Source organism: Miniopterus schreibersii, assembly GCF_964146895.1.
Source record: "Miniopterus schreibersii genome assembly, chromosome: 2".
NCBI classification, from domain to species: domain Eukaryota; kingdom Metazoa; phylum Chordata; class Mammalia; order Chiroptera; family Miniopteridae; genus Miniopterus; species Miniopterus schreibersii.
This window is the reverse complement of record NC_138102.1, coordinates 171,264,704-171,282,538: the sequence shown is the minus strand read 5'-3', so window position 1 is coordinate 171,282,538 and position 17,835 is coordinate 171,264,704.

The following is a 17,835-nucleotide window of genomic DNA, read 5'->3' as shown; positions in this document are numbered from 1 at the left end:
TTCATGTATTCCTACTATGTGCATTCCATGTTTGACCTTTGGAATATCTCCCCAAGTGACACAGAGGGTTAACTGAGAAGTTACCGGACACACATGCAATGTGAAATAGCCATTATTGTTCAAAGTTAATACTGAACTGATTCCTCTCAGCAACTGAGCTGACACTGTAGGGCAGCGGCTGTCAGGAATGTTAGCAGCAGGCGCCTGCCCATGTACCCATCCATCATTCCATCTCAGCAGCTGGATTGTTCTTTATTTGCCTGCCTGCAGTGGCCCTGATTTGCAGAAAGCAGACACCAGGAAAAAATTCAGACTTTACCTGCGGTTCAATGGTGCTTTGGTCAGGTTTCATACCTTTTACTTACAGAGGGCCTCTTCTGCTTTTGTTTCTTCTCAGATGTAACATAACACACGCAGTAAGCAATAAGTTTGCGTAATAAGGATAAGCAATGAACTTGAGCTCTCTGATGGCCTAAGCTGTGTGCTCCCAAGTGACAAGGATCCTACAAAAGGAAAAAGTAATAATTTAACTGTTTTACTTTTTTTGTTTTTCATTTTGTTAATTCTCACCAGAGGATATTTTTTCCATTGATTTTTAGAGAGAGTGGAAAGGAGGAGGGGAGGGAGGGAGAGAGGGAGAGAGAGAAGCACTGATATGAGAGAGACATATCAATTGGTTGCCTCCCGCACTGGCCCCGATCAGGGCTGGAGGCTCTAACCTGCAACCCAGGTATGTGCCCTTGACTGGGAATCAAACCCACAACCCTTCGGTCCACGAACGGATGCTCTAACCACTGACCAACACCAGCCAGGGCATTGTTTTACTTTTTGTTCAAAGAAATTAAATACTTAAAATTTTTTTTCATGTAAGTTTGAGAAATTGAGAATCAGCCAGTTTCCTCTATTGTTCGTGCCTGTTGACTAAATTTAAATGATATCTTTTCTAAGTTGGTAGGGTTTTTATCCATGTTTCCTATGAAGTGGTCTATTCAACATGCATTTCCAGTGTTTGGCAAGCTGAAAAAATTACCCCCAGCCCTTCTTAAGCTAATAACCTATTATGCCAGGGTTTTCTTTTAACAATAAAGATAAACAAAACCATTTTTTGGTGTAGCATCCTTTCCTCAATGCTATTTTAATTTTTCTGCTTGCAATCAAAGTTAGTGATAATTCAATCTTCTATTATGATGATAGCTTCAATATCTGAGATGCCTATCAGAGTGCAATGAAAGCATCTCTGTAGAATTCAATAGACCAGAGAAGAAAATTATCAAAATACTGTTTATTCATTCACTTATCAACAGACATTTATGGAGCACTGAGCTGCCCTGCTATTCTCTCTCTTTTTTTCTTTTTGTTTTCCTGTTTTCTATTCTCTTCCTCTCTCCTATAAAATTGACATCATATTTCAGAAATTGAGAATTCACAGATGAATAAAATGCGGCTCCTTTCCGTAAGGACTTAGAGCTTAATACACAGGAGCAATGCAATGTGACTGTGCTGTTATGGAAGCTTGCAGGAGGCGCAATGCGAGCATCAGGAGGGAGAGCATCTGTGCATGGGAGCGTCGGGGTCGACTTCACAGAGGGGTAACACTGAGAGGCCTTCATGCTCACCAAGTGAACTGATTGGGGTGCATTAGTGTTCTACCCCTCTGTGATAAATTACCACAAATTTAGTGGCTTAAAACAATAAACATTTACTGTCATAGTTTCTGTGGATCAGGGGTCTGGGCATGGGCTAGCTGGGTTCTCTGCTCAAGGTCACACAAAGTACACTGAACATGTCAGGTGGGCTCCATGTCCTCATGGTTGTATGACTGAAGGCCCCTTGCTTGCTATTAGGTGAAGGCCATCCTCAGGTCTTAAGGCCACTTAGAGCTCCTAGAGGCTGCCCACAGTTCCTTGCCAAGTGGTCTTCTCTAACATGGCCTCTCACTTCATTAAGCCAGCAAAGGGAGTCTGTAGTCTAGTCTGCTAAGGCAGAGTCTCGTACAATGTAACAAACTCATAGGAGGGCGTCCCATCACCTTAGACATACTCTTGTAGTTAGAAGCAAACCACAGGTCTCACCTGTACCTATGGGGAGGGAATTACACAAAGGCATGAACATTAGAAGGAAGGACTTATTGGGGGTCACCTAGGGCCTGTCCACCACATGGGAGAATGAGGAATGAACAGATAGCTAAGAGAGCATGTAGGGAACTGAACAATGGTTCTGTAGGGCTATAGCGGGATGGAGGAGTTAGGGAGAGGGACTCAAGATAAGACTGGGCAGGTAACAATAATTGCTCACATATAACGCTTACTCCATGCCAGGCTGCTTTCTATATGTTAAATCACTTAATCCTCACAAAATTCCCATGAGGTGGATGTTATCACCATTAATTGACAAAATAACTTAACCAAGTTTATTGTTTGTTATTGGTAGATCTGGATTCTAATTGTCTGGCTCTCGAGTCTGTGCCCTTAACCACTGTGAAACACTGCCTCTAGGAAAGTATTGAGTGTTCAAGGAGCAGGTTATGAAGGGTCTTGTTTAGGAATTTGAGTTTGTTCCAGTATGAAGTGAAGAAACACTGTAGGGGTTTGAATCAGAGATGCAGGTGCTCAGACTGACACATGACCAACAGCATGAGCAGAAAGGCACTGTGCAGTTTGGGGAAATGCGTTACTACAATGCTGGGGATGTGAGGTTGGGGAGGAGGGAACAGATATGAGATCTTTGGAAAATGTTCATGATCTGACTCAGTGACCGGTTGTGAGGGCCGGGAATACAGTGGTGGAATTGAGGAAGAGGAATGTGTTTCAGGTAACTTCCAGGTTCCTGGTCTAGATGATTTGATGTATTATGGACCGTGAGACTCATCCATTAATCTCCAAGTCACTGGAGGGCAAGGATGCTGCACCTGTTCCTCATTGTCTCCTTTGGGCCTGGCACAATGCTTTGCCCATAGTTATAAAAACAAACACTTGCATTGTGCTTACTATATGCAAAGCATTGTTCGAAGAACTTTGCTTATACTAACGTGTTTAATTCTCACAACACCTCTATGAGATCAATGCTATTATAGATATTTTACAAAAGAAGCAACTGAGTTATAGCATGGTTAGGTAACTTGCCCAAGTTCACACAGTTTGTAAGCATCAGAGCCAGGACTTGAACTCAGATAGGCTCTTCCCAGGATCTACCACACTATGTCATCGCCCCCTCCCCCCAAAAAAAACCCCAAACAGATACTCAATAATATTTGTTAAGTGTTGTATGACTTCACAAAAACAGGATGAATATTTAAAATATGATGTGATAAATTTGTCAATAGCCTAATGGCCTTTGTCTATGTCTCAATTATCAGATTTAGGAAATGGTATTCTAAGGATGTGTTGAAATGTTTTTCTCTCCTACTACCATGGAGCCACTCAAACAAAAGGCCAAGTTCTGTTCTAGCAGCTTCCACTGTGTCTTGTGCAGTACACCCAATAACCATTTGAGGAATGAATTATTTCCTTGTATATTATGGGTATAATTTGTAATTTTTAAAGTGCATTTACTACATTATCTCATTTAATTCTGACATCAACTCATTTAGGGGTGGGTCCTGTTACTCCCATTTCGTAGCTACAGGCACTGAGGCAGAGCACAGTGATCAAACTGAACCCCAAAACTCAGCTGAGAGCACTCATCCTTCTTCATTATAACTTAAATCTTGGCTGAAATAACGGGGACCAGTGAGAATGCCAAATTCTAGGCTGAAATACTCAATATAATGGCAGTGATTTTTTACAATCATTTTTTTTTTTTTACAAGCACATGAGGAAAACTACAAAATCATGAGAACATGGGGTACACTGAAAACTAAAAAGACAATGTCAAGTATCACGACAGACACCGAATAATTAATTGCATGGCCATAACAGAGTGGAGTCTGAAGAAGAGGTCTATTTATTGAATAAATAAAATTAAAAATAGAAAGCTAAGGAACAGACTGCCTCAGCCCTCACCACATGTCTACCTCTGTCACTCTGACCTCTTATCCGCTCACCAATTCAAAATAAATTTAGAAAAATAACCCTCATCAGCCGCGGCTTTCAAACCACTCCACAGGCAAGACTGTCTTTGTTTTCCCTTCAAAATTCACCTCTGTTCTTTCCTTCTCTATGTCAATGGTCTCATTTCCTTCCATTATTTGAAGCATGCTCTTTTTCTCCCTACAAGATAACATTTTAAGAAATAAGATAACCTATTTATCTTCTTTTTCTCTTTGCTTGCCTGTCTCCTCTTTGACCCTCTACTTTCCTCCCATGTAGACTGAAATCACCTTCTCCTGCTTCTAGAATCAGCTCAGGAATTCTTTTGGGGGCAGGATGACTTCTAAGACAAGACCCCATGGCCCCTGCCCCCTAGAATCCATGCCCCTGTGTAATCCCTTTCCCTCAAGAGTGGGCTGAGCCTAGTGATTTATCAAGCACTGGCAAAAGTAATAGGATTATTAGTATGGCAAAAGTGATGGGACATCACTTCCATGGTAAGGTTACAAACAATTGCGATACCCATCTTGCAAGTAGGCTCTCTCTGTTTTGATGAAGCCAGCTGCCATGTTGGGGAGGTCCACATGGCAAGGAACTGAGGGGAGCCCCCAGCCAACAGGAGATAATTGATGCTCTCAATCCAACAGCACACACAGAATTGAATTCTGCCCACATCATGAAGTTTGGAAGTGGGTCTTTCTCTCAGTAAAGATTTTAGATGAGACCTCATACCTGGGCTGGCGTCTAGATTGTGCCATTGCAGAAAACTATGAAATAGAGGACCCAGCTAAGCCAGGCCCAGATTCCTGACCCACTGAAATGCTGTAATAATCTTTGTGCTGCTTTTAGCCACTAAGTGTTGGAGTAATTTGTTACACAGCAATAGTTTACTAATACACCTCCAAGCAGCTTCCCCACACCCTAGGCACCTCTCCTCTACGCAGCCATCTGTATAGCTCCATTCTTGCACTTAGAACACAGTATTCTAATTAGGTTTGTCTTTGTTTCCTGCTCTGCACTGAGCTCATTGAGGGCAGTGACCTGATTTATCTCCTAGCACAGCACCTGGCTCAACAATAATTGTGTGTTAAGTAATGAACATGTAGTCAATAGCCCTCTGTGCTTCTGCTCTCACACCGATCACCTGCAACCGGTGACATTAGGGCTGGAGAAGCTGGTTCAGCCCCAACCACCTCAGATCACTGCTGCAATTCTCTCTGCACCCCTGCTCTCTTTGTCCCTTCCAGCAACATATCCTGGCAAAAATGAGAAAAGAAGATTTCAGAAACATTGTCCTTTTTGATCTTCCCAGTCACCCCTATGAACTAGGTATCAGGATCCAATGTGTAATGAGGAAATTAATGTCTTGTACAGAGTTGCACCAATGATAAGTAGCAGAGTTAAAGTTACTGTTTGAATATGTCCTATTTCTAATTCAATGCAAATCTCTATGCACAGTTATGCTACCCAGCATGGTCATGGACAAAGTTTCCTATACACTGGGATAAGCTGTCCAATGAGAATAATAACAGAGGTAACACAGTTTGGAAACATTTATTGAGTTCTTGTGCTGTGCCAGGCATTGTTCTAAGACCTTTAAGTGTAGTTACTCGTGAAATTCTTACAAAAACAATGAGGTAGGTATGATTGTTATCTCCTTTCACAGGTAAGAAAACTGAGACAGAGAAAGGTTAAATAACTTGCCCAAGGTGACATGCCTGAAAACTGACAGAGCAAAGATTCAAGTCAGGTGGCCTCGGTCAGGTGGCCTCAGCCTGGTTTGAGGGGACATGATTCATCTCAGGTAATTTTCACTTGCTCCTTTAAGAGAGTAGAATGACAGACCACTGCTCACATGTATCTGAATCCTAGGTCCCCAAGACAAAATTAATTTGGAGATCCATTCCTCTTTTGTTAATGAGCATCAATTTTCCTCTGGAGAGAGAACCCTCCTGTTATGGATCCCCACTGCAATGTAGGAGCTCTAATTAAGTCTATACAAAGTACATTAAAAAAAGGGAAATAATGAGAATCTGGAATTCAGAAAGACATGACTCAGATAGCAACCTTGGACACACTTTGGCTAGATTTCGTCCCTTCCTTTCAGCATCCTGTGGCTGTGAGCAATGGGAAGGAGATGTAAAACATAAGCTAATTTTTGAGAGAAGAAAGCTTAATTGGAAGATTTTCTCAAGCAGGGGCACAGGCGTTATGTGAGCCTCCAATTCATTTGTTGAGAAGAATTTATAAATTTAATTGCATTTTTTTCATCAATTATAATTGCCACATAAAGAGGCAAAGAGTTATGCAAGACTTAGGACAAAGAGCAGTTCCCTGTCCTGTCCCCACACCCACTCCCCAGTGGCTACCTCTTTAAAGCCCTTTCAGCTGTTTCTCTTGATATTTACCTACAGATTTTCAAATAACTTGCTCATACTCTTACCTCTTGATTATTTCGGTTTCAAGCACTGTTCTGGAGGATCTGTCACTGGCATTTTATATGTCAAGTTACCATTTCCTCTTCAGACATTTCCTCAGGAACAAAGGGAACAAGGCAAAGGGGTGATAGTCCCTCCACTCAAGAGTGAGCACTTGCTTATACAAAGCACCTTGAGACAGGCGGGCTCTGGACAGAACAGCGTAGACGACAAGTAGGTGGGGGAACTGTCCACCCCTTTGGAATAAAATATGCAAAGCAAAGCAAGCTCAAGGTGCCATTTAAAATTCAATAAATTAGCAAAAAGCAAGTTTGATGAAACATTCAGTGCTGGTGTGGTTGTAAGTCAAAACACTCATATGGTTCTAATGGAATCATTTTAAAAATCAGTATGATGGTATATATTAAGTATCATAAAAATTGTCAGTGTTTCACCCAGTAATCTACTCCTGGAAATTTGTCCTAAGGAGATAATGCCATAGAAGCAAAGCACTATATACACCAACATGGTCATTGTAGTGTTAACTATGAAAGAGAAACATGAAAATGAGAGAGACAGAGAGACAAAAAGATACTGAGAGTTTAAACACATATTATAATAAATTAATATAAATCATTAGGTGCATGATTACCCAGCTGCTAAAACTGATAAACATGATGGCTATATAAAAACCTGAAAAATATTTATGATGTCTGTTAACTGAACAAAGGTAAATAAAAAACAGTATATATTCTTTAATTCCAACCGCGTATAAACCAGTGTGCAGAGTGGCTACAATACAGGGGATGTGGGTATTGGAAAAGCACAGATTGATTTGAAGTCTGAGTCATTCATTTACAAGCTGTGTGTCCTTGGGCTTTAAAAACAACAACACACTTCTCTGAGCCTTGTTTGTTACATCTATAAAATTAGGAGAAAATATCTACTTCTTAGTATTGATGTAAACTTTAGAGAAATAAATAATAGGCAGCTAATACAGTACCCAGAATATTATTGTAAGGACTCAATAGATGGGGACAAGTACTGCTGACATATGGGCCAAAACCAGAAGGCAAGATTTGGGAGGGTGGGGAACTGTGTTAAGGAGATGAAACTATGGGTGATGTTTTTCCCTTAAAATTTTTTATATATGTATGGATATATAAAATTTTATATATGGGTATATAAAATATGCTTATAAATTTTATGTAATGGTTAAATATAATAAAATATTTGTTTATCTATTAATCAATATGACAATATGTACTGCATATACATATATATCTACACACACACACACACACACACACACACACACACAGTTGCTACATGAGCATTTTAACTCAATAGAACCATACAGTGTCTTTGTCAGTAAGGAAGGCCCATGTTTCTGAAGATGTCATAATGAAATAAGCCCAGAGTGCAGAGAAAGCGAGATTGGGAGCCTTGGTCTGTTACACCCCTCTTCCCTCTTCATCACCCTTGGCTCTCCCAGCTCTTTGTTCTTCTTTGGGCAAGTGCTCCTGGAACCAGTGCCTTCCTGCTAAATGGCCTTTTAACCCTCATAGTCCCACAACTCTGTGCCATTTCCTTAACTGACGTTTGCGTGGCAGATGGCGCAAATGGCCCAGCTAATAGACACTGGGTCAGTGTTAAAGAACTGCCAGATTGATGGCTTTGCTGGCCGTGTGCCTCCGAGCAGACACAGGTCTGGAGACTGCACAGAGGCTCAGTTTTCCAGACCAACTCGTGGGCTTTCGGGTCCTCCCTGGCTACGGGCAATCAGTGGGACAGGTGAAGATGAGGCCAGTCGGATTGGCTTCCCTTTTAAATAGACATCGATGTGGGCAGATGGGTTGACACACGGTGTGCTGAACTGGGAGCTAAATCTTTCTACTTTTAATCCTGCCTGCATCAGATTTGCTCGGGCTGGAAGCCAAAGTCTTAACCTGTTTATTTCCAGAGTGTTCCATTGGATAATGCTAAGCTTTTCCCAAGGAGTGTCGTGAAGGCTGATTAAGGAAGGTAGCTGAACATTTTATCTAAGTGGTGAAAGAAGACTTGTTTACTTAATACTTCTTGTTCCCTAATGACCTCTGGGGAAGGACAAACCAGCGCCTTGACTTTACCCTTTCTTTGGCCCTTTCGGGCTCTCATCTCTATAGCATAATTTCTATGTTTGTGATCTTCCCAACTAGATTGTAAGCTCCTTGAGGACAGAGACCAAATCTCACAGATGTTTGTCTTTCTTATGGGACATAGTAGGATCTCTTGCCAAAGCTACTTCTCGATGCCTAGTGAATTTTTGCAAAACAAGTACTGCTGGCCTGGTTCACATTACTATGACAACAGGCAGCCCTGCTCCTGGAGGGGCCCCTGCCCTGGATCTCCTGTGGCTATAGTCCTATCGCTGGGCAAAGAGTCCAAGGTTCTATTATCTCAATAGATGACTATAAACATCACATGATAGGTAAAATTCTACCTGGACCCCTCCCTTCTCTGTACCTACTGGACCATATTCTTCACATCTGTGACCCTGGAATCTCCTATCCTGATGGCCTTGAGCCCACTTCCAGAACCTGCATGGGCTTCTTCCAAGGGAAGGCTCTCTTCCCCATTCTCCCAAGGGAACACTGTCCTACTAGTGCTTGCGTCCCTTGGCCTGCTGGGTGACCAGGGCAGCTGTTTGCAGGGAAGGGAGGGAAAAGGTAGAGCTGGAGGTTGGAAGTGTGAGCCAGGAGGTGTGTGTACCACAAGTTCACGATGCCCCTCGCAGTGCAGTGTGGAGCTGGGGCTGGAAAGTGAAGGCGGGCACATGGCAGGCTGGCGCTGTTCCCTTTGCTGCCATGTTCAGGTGCAGTAACACGATGAACTAAGAAAAGTAAATTTGAACACGGCTTTCAATTTTCCAGACTCAGGAGGGACTCCCTGATGAGGTATATTTTTCAAAGTAAACAGATAGAATGTACTTTATTTCACACATATCAGCTTGGTTTATAATTTTTAACTATATGGACACATAGTAGGTGGGTTTCCATTTGCACCCCGCCCCTGAGCCCTGCTAATTTTAAGGAAAGACTGATGGCAATGAATTCAACTTGCAAACTAGTGTTGGAACGAAAGAGTCATGTCAATCTCTATGATTGATCAGCTTATTTAACCTTCCTACAGATAGGCACTTCAAATGTAGTAAATGACAAAAAAAACCCAAAAAAGGTAAGCCCCCCTCACCACTCTATGCACGTGTAACCAGAGATACTCTATGTATATAAACCAGAAACCAGATAGAGTCAGTCCTGGTTCTTTCAACATTGGGAAGCACTGGCTAAGGTAAGGAGCAATTACAGAATAGTTGGAAAAACAACATACACATAATCACCCAAACTGATGATCAGCTAAGTATTGCTAAGTTGAAGTCTCCTGGGCCTCCTTTAGTCAAAAGATAATTAGCTCATTAATGGCTCTGAATGAAATGAAATGGCTCTTAAAGCCCTCGAAAATAATATTTTTTAAAAGAGCCTAAACATTTTGTCAGTATTCTCATATGCAGCTAATTTACTTAGGTCATTTCACCCCCTGCCCTTTTGTTTTCTAAGATAATGTGAACTTCTGCATAGTTCAGGTAAGAGTGATGACCGATTTCAAAATGAGCAGGGCCCAGCTGGTATTGATTAATATTTGTGAACATGACAGGGCAGATAAGATCGGAGGCCCGACGTCAAGTGTCCAATCTTTCCGCTGGGATACCTTTGGGAAAGAACAATCATCGGGGTAATGATTATTACAATTTATAGAAACATTCTATTGTGCCTTTTCAAATGATTTAAAAAGAATCCCACTATAAGCAGGAAGAAATTAAATTCAGAGGGAAAACAAGAACTTTATAGGCCATCTGCTCAGACTTTCAAATTTAAATTTTATACATAAGAGCACATTAGCTGTGGGGGGAAAATGTGATCGCGTTTTGTAGCTGTCTGAGCAATGAAGAAATTTCCCTTGTTGGGCTTTTTGCATGGAAATAAAAGAAACCGTTTTGCCGAAGAAAATGAAATGGCTTCGGCATGGGGGAAATTTGCTATTCACCATTTTATATTTATGGAGTGCTGAACTTACAATGTCCTTTATAAAGTGTGAAGTAATGGTCCATGCCTCAGGGGGTCACAGGTGACGTGAGAAAAACAGGATCCTCGAGAAACTGAGACCCCGGCAGCCTGTTAGTGGCCGTGAGTAATAGGACAAATAGGGCGGATTCCCAGGGCACAGAGGGCCCACCTGTGGGAAGGGGGCACAGAGGGTGAGGGAGGGGGCAGCTGCTCCTCTGTGCCCCTTTTCCCGAACCCAGCCCCCCAAGTCTGAGCCTGGTCCTAATGGCCCGTGCCTTTAGGAATCTGCTTTCTGACATGGGGACAAAGAATGGTAGAATGTGGCTGACGGCAGGAAGAAGGCAGGGACCACACTGAGCCTAGGAGAACAGGGGACAGCAACAGTGCTCGCTCACACTGGCCACAGCTCTGCGAGCTGCGAGCCGACGGCTCCCCTGGGAATGGCCAGGACGACGTTTGACTAGGTCAGGCTGCTCCTGCTGCTCCTGCCTGTCTGCCATTCAGTGACGGGGCGAAGAGAGGTGTCCAGGAGCGAGCACCAGGACCGTTCATATACACCCCATGCCTTTTCTGCCGCCTGCCCCCTCTCTGGGCTGTGAGCATCAGAGAAATCTCCATTTTCATTTGGTCAGATGAAGCCCGGCAAACAAGCCTCGCCTCTTCCTCCCGCTGTGTTGCTCAGAAAAGATAAAAGAGGCACAGTGAGGACCCAAACTGATGGAAGGAATGCTGACCCCAGGGAGGTAACAGCCTTACAGCCAACCGGAGGAGCTGACACCTTAAAGCAACTAGTTTAGAAAGGAATGTGAGATCATTTTTTTTTTCTTTTAAATACTAATTAAGGAAAACCATTTAAAGGAAAAACTGTGAACTGTGGGTCTTGAAAAACAAATTAAATTTATTTGAGAGCTATTTTAGAAAAGCCAAGAAAAGCTTAAACTAATCTGGTATAAGTGGATGAAAGGAACATGGAATTCAATAGGAATGATAAGCACTGATAATCAAACTTCAGTCAATCATAAAATCTGAAAAGCAAAATAGCCTGGTGGTTCAGAATGCAGCCTCAGTAGTCAGGCCACCTGTATTTGAATATTAGGTCTCCTATCTTCCTGCTGCTGACATTGAATAAGTTAATTACCCTCTCTGTGCTTCCATTCCTTCATCTGTAAAATGGGGCTAATGATGGTACTTGCTGCTTATAGTTTTGGGAGGGTTATATGAGCTAATACATTAAAAGTACTGAGCAGAGTGCCTGAGACTTTGAAAGTGCCCCATAAACGTCAGTTATTCTAGTCCAATGATTTTTAAGTTATGCTTCACTGTGGTTGCACAAGTCCCATTCTGGAACACCCACAAGCGTAGGGGATGGGTAAACAGGGCAAACTTGGCTCCCATAAACTACCATAGTTTCTCAGCTTTTGGATATTTTGTTTTAATTTTTATTTAAGATTTTATTTGAACAAAATTGTCTAAGTTAAGACAAAACAAAACATGCCGTTATAAGACATCTGATCCAGTCTGTTTTCCAAGTAAGGTCAGGAATCTTATCCTTGTTTGTTGGTCATCCAGCCTCTTCTTGAACCTCTTTAAATAATAAGCTCTCCCTAACCCACAGGCCTCTATAATTAGTTGTTCAGATAATTAAAAAGTTCTTTCCCGTGTTGACTTATCTGATTTCACTCTCACATTCCAGCTTTGCTCTCTTAATATGATTGAAGCTCTTCTGCAAAAGATCCCTTCAGATATTAGTAAAAAAAACAACAGTGTATCACTTCAAGCAACAGAAATTGACTCTGGCAAACCCGAGAAGAAAAGAAATTTCTTGGTGAGACGTTGGGCTGCTCATAGAATTGAGGAGAAGGCTGGAGAACCAGGCTTAGAAGAAAAGATAGGAACCAGAGTGTTTCTGGGGGCCTTGGCTGCATGACCCATGTAGGCCCACCTTCTCAGGCTCCTTCGGCTATTCTTCCTCATATGTGATTCCATCCTCACTGCCCACTGTGGACGGTGTTCCAGTTTACCAGCATCTCTCCAAAAGTGGGGCTGGAAGGGCACACAGTGATCAGCACATGCTCTACTGAGCTCAGTGAATCCTGACATTTTTTTCTTTCTTCTAGTCATCATCCTTTCAGGCATATACTGCAAAACTGATTTGCTTTTCAGGGCACACATGCCTGAAGGCCTATATTGAACTTTCGCCCAACTAGAACCTCAAGAATAAGGCTTCCAGATTTACTAATAAAACGTAGAACAGCCTGTTTGTGCCACATATTTTATCTGGCAATCCTACTCAAGGGCCTATTGTTGTTTTTCAATAGAATTTGCTGTGAAACCATTGCTTGCTCTATTTCTGGACTTAATTTTAGAAACTATGCTCAGGAATTTACATTTCTCTCAATTTAATTTCATACCATAAGTTTCAGCTTCTTCTTTCAACTTGTCAGAAGTGTTCAACTCTTGAATTTATGTTGGTGAATTCATTCTACTTCTCAACCCTGCATCCTTAGTTTGCTAAGGATACTGACCAGATACTGAGGGGGAGCAGAGGTTCATGGAGGAAAAAGTAAAGAGAAAAATGGAGTGTAGAAAGGATGGCCGGGGTAGGGAAATAGGCAGTAAGAAAGAAGAGATTGGGATAGAAAAATGGAAAAGTTAGGAAAATTGGAGAAAGAGAAAGAAAAAATAGAAATAGAAAATGAAAAGGAGATGTATCAGCGTTCTTAAGGTTAAGAAACAGACTGCTCAATTTAAGCAAAACAAAAAAGAAAGAAGCAATTATGTGAAGAAAGGGGAGGCTCACAGACTGAAGGGGAGGTTGGGATAATAGACAGGAATCAAGGGTTGGGCATCAGGAACCGCAGCAAATGCTGTGGAGTAGAAACAGGCAGGACTCAAGGCTCCTTGGCCTGCTACTGGACCTATGAGTGAACTTTACTTGTCTTGACAGCCTTGGGTTGTAGGTGAGCTCTGGCAAAGAGTGTCCCACTGGCTCAACCTAAGTCACAGCCCATTTCATGGCAGTGTTGAACTGAGGGGAACTTTGGTCAAACCCTTTGGTCTCCATAGTGGAAAGCTCAACACAGTTCTCAAAAAGGGATCAGGGTGCAGTTGGAAAGGGGCTTCTCTTCTAGACAGACAAAATCAACCAAAATCAATCAAACAATCAATCAATTATTCAGTAAGCAAGCAAGCAGACAAACAAATAAGTATTCCCCATGGAAAGATTAAAAGAATAGAGTCACATGAAGATGACTCACTATATGCTGCCTCCAGTTTAGGCCTCACTTCCATGCTGATCAGTCTAGGCAATTGCTGACCCAGTGTCTCTAATAGTATGTATAAGAAAAAGCAATGTCAATAAAGGCTACCCAAAATCAAACCCACGCTCTGTCCCACCCTCCTTTAAGCCTGTGTCTTCTTCCAGTGTTTCCTAGCTCTGTGAATGCCATATATTGCAAATCTGGTATCATCCTCAACTCCAATATACCTCTAAGTCCTGCCTGGGTCTACTCCTTAATATCACTTGAAACTGCTTCTTTCTTTCTTTCTTTCTTTCTTTCTTTCTTTCTTTCTTTCTTTCTTTCTTTCTTTCTTTCTTTCTTTCTTTCTCTCTCTCTCTCTCTCTCTCTCTCTCTCTCTCTCTCTCTCTCTCTTTCTTTCTTTCTTTCTTTCTTTCTCTTTCTCCCTCCCTCCCTCCCTCCCTCCCTCCCTCCCTCCCTCCCTCCCTCCCTCCCCCCTCCCTCCCTCCCTCCCTCCCTCCCTCCCTCCCTCCCTCCCCCCTCCCTCCCTCCCTCCCTCCCTCCCTCCCTCCCTCCCTTCCTCTTCCTTCCTTCCTTCCTTCCTTCCTTCCTTCCTTCCTTCCTTCCTTCCTTCCTTCCTTCCTTCCTTCCTTCTTCTTCTTCTTTCCCTTCACTACCCTAGCCCATCCTAATCTTACCTCTCACCTTTACTACAATAATTACCACATAACTCAATCTCTGAATCTACTCTGCCCCTCCCACAGACTGTTCACCCCAAAGCTGAAGCAATCTTTCTGAAATGCAAATTTGAGCATGATGCTACCCCCACTCCCAACTCTCTCAGCATGAAATATTTCAATGGCTTTCCATTGCTCTTGGATAACCAAGATCTTTAACCTAGTTTACAAGGATTTAAATGGTCTGACTCCCAGATATTCCTCTACAAACTCTCTACCCAGGGTTGGGGAGAGGTTGTGGGGAGGTAGTGATCATATTGGGGGGCAGTGGTCTCCCCTGGCAGTGTCCAGAGTAAGAGTGATTCTTGGATAAGATTCAACCTCTAGGCTTAGAGTTAATTCCATTCTTTATTAGGCACCTATGGTATGTATAGTCCTGACCCTTGTACACATATTTACTTAGTTAGAGGCAAAGATCTAGACTTGGTGATGGCTCATATTTGTTTTCCATTCATTTTGTGATGCTGTAAAGGGCTACCTGGAAACATTCTGGCCACTAGAGGGCCTCATTGCTTGTTTCCCTTTTGAAAGGCACTCAGGGTGGATCAAACTTTCATGGGGGTGAGTGACTTACAAGCATTTTGAATGTCATGCTGAAAATACTACTTTTATTATCACTGGGAAGTTTTACATTGAAAACAGTTAACAGTGAAAAAAGAAAAAGAGTTTCTTCTACTGGCATTCCTAATTTGTAGGTGAAACTGGTAGTTTGAAGCTCTGGGGCCATCAGCGACACCTGGCCCTTCTTCCAGCCTCCTTCTGCACTGGCAGAAGTAAATTTAGAGAATGCAGAGAACTCTGTGCTCCTGAAACACCCCCCTCATTTCCAATCTCCAGTGCTCACATCCTTACCATCACAATCTGCCAAAGAGACTGTCAGAATCAATCCTATCATAACCTTTATCCAAAAGGGAATGATATATCCTGGTTTGCCTAATATTGACAGGCCCTTTCATGTCCCAGTTTGAATGATAATTTGCCTGGTCACCTTCCTTATCCCTGCTCACATCAAGCATTATAAGAAACTTAAGACTCCCAGGCTACCGCCTTCCCCATAGACCCTTATCTTCACATATCTCTGTGTCTGACCCCATTTCTCAACATTTCTCAACATTCAAAATCTGTCCTTTGTGCTATCTGAAGCTTACAATCTGCCTTAAATCCCCAATTGTTTTCCCACATGTTTTCTTCAACCTCCTGTTCTTACTGAAATCTGACACTCCTCTGAGGATCCTGCTTCTCATTTGGGCCTGGAGGTGGTGGTGGTGGGTCCTCCTTGCTTCATGGTGCTGCCTTGAGACCACTGTCCCTCCCGACTCCCTAGAAACACCCAAATTTGACCAACTCATGTCATCGCACTCTATCACTTGCTCCCCCCCAATTGCTGTAGACTTTCAGCACACTCCCATCTGTTCCTTAAAGATTTTAACTCACTCCTTTTCATTCTCTTTAATTCTCCTCCTGGCAAAATTCTTGCTTTCAATATTCACAGAGATAGTAGTTCCCAAAGTCTGGCCTCTTAGCTCTTTGACTTCTTCCCTAGTGATCGTGTCTTTAAACCTACTTCAATCATCATGGTCACGCCCTGATCTTTCATTATCAGTAATTGCATCTGCTCCATAATTTTTATTTCCATTATTCATCTTTAACTGCTCTTCACCCTCTTTCTAGCTCTCTCCATTTACTACCTCAACTTCAACAATTCTTTGATCCCACCGGGCTCTATACTTAAGTGATTTCATCTTCTCAGTATCCCTCAGCCACTCATGTTGTATCTTTCTTTTTTACCATAGTCCCTAACTGGAGAACACCCAATTGTGGTCAAATCTTACCCTCTACCTGCTCCATGCCAGCACCTGTACAGTTAAATATAACTGGAGAAAACACACACCCATGATATGAACCCATACCCATTAAGCAGGCCCTTGATGCTGTCTATTGTCCTTGCTACACTTTTCTAATCTATTGACACGCTTATCTTCCTGGAATAGTGGTTCTCACCAAGGTTGATTTTTCTCTCCCGGGGATATAAGGCAATGTCTGGAGACATTTTGGATTTTCACAACTGGAGAAGGGGGTGCTATCGCCATGCAGTGAGTAGAGACCAGGAATGCTGTTAAACATCCTATAACATACAGGACAGCTCCCAACAATATACCCCAAATGTCAAGAGTGCTAAGATTAAGAAACCCTATCCTAGAGCCCTGCCACTCAGGACCAACAGCATCTACATCACCTGAGATCTTATTAGAAATGCAGAATCTCAGGCTCCACTCTAGACTTAATCAGACTCTTCATTTTAACAAGATCCCTTGGTGATTGGTATGTACCTTCAGGTTTGAGAAGCCCCTATCTCACCATCTCATCTTATAACACCTCCTCCTCCCCTTCACTCTCGACTGTGCCTTGTTTGCTGTTACACTGAGAACAGAGAGGCACTCAGAAAATATCTAATACATACTTCTACTATCAAAGTTTCCCACCCAACTATGTCTGTACCCAGACATCTACCCCCATTTCTGATATTATGGATGCACAGTCTGTGCCCCCATCTAAGTCCAGCTCCTCCTCCCAGGTACAAAATCACACCTTTTGCTCACTAATGCTCATTGCTCTGATCATAACCCGCTTCCCCCTGACATCACCATTTCTCACTTCTACTAGATAACTTCCATCAGCATACAAATAGTTTTATTTCACTTCTAAAAAACAAAAACTCAAAACTCTCCCTAAAGCCTGCATGCTTTCCAGCTACCACTAGTTCTCTGTTCCCTTTTACACACAAATTAGTCAAAATAATAACTACATTGACTTCTCAATTTCCACTTTTTTTTTTAACCTAATTCTACCAGAATTTTATCTTACCACTTCGCTATAACTACTCTTTTTAGACTCACCAACCACCACCATAGTTCTAAATCTAGTGGATATTTCTCAGTGATTTTACATGATCATCAGCTGCATTTGACAAACCTGAAGGAACATTTTCTTCACTTAGGTCGTAGGACATTGCTCTCTTGTGTCTTCTCCTAGCTTATTGACCATCGTTTTCCAGTCTCCTTGCAAGGTTGGCCTCATTTCTCCAACCTCTTAACACTGGAGTGCCCCAAGACTCAGTCTTCAGATGCCTTAAGTGACTTATTAGTTAATTGGAACCTTGCTGTAGTATAATCAGTTGGTCTGTAGCCAGTTCTAGAGGCTGGGGTGAGGGAGTAGAATCTTTTGTAAGCTGTATGGAGGCCAGGCCTCCCTCTCACAAGCCAGGACATCTGTTTTAGCTCTTCAATGGGTCTGACTATGGTGGTAGTTAG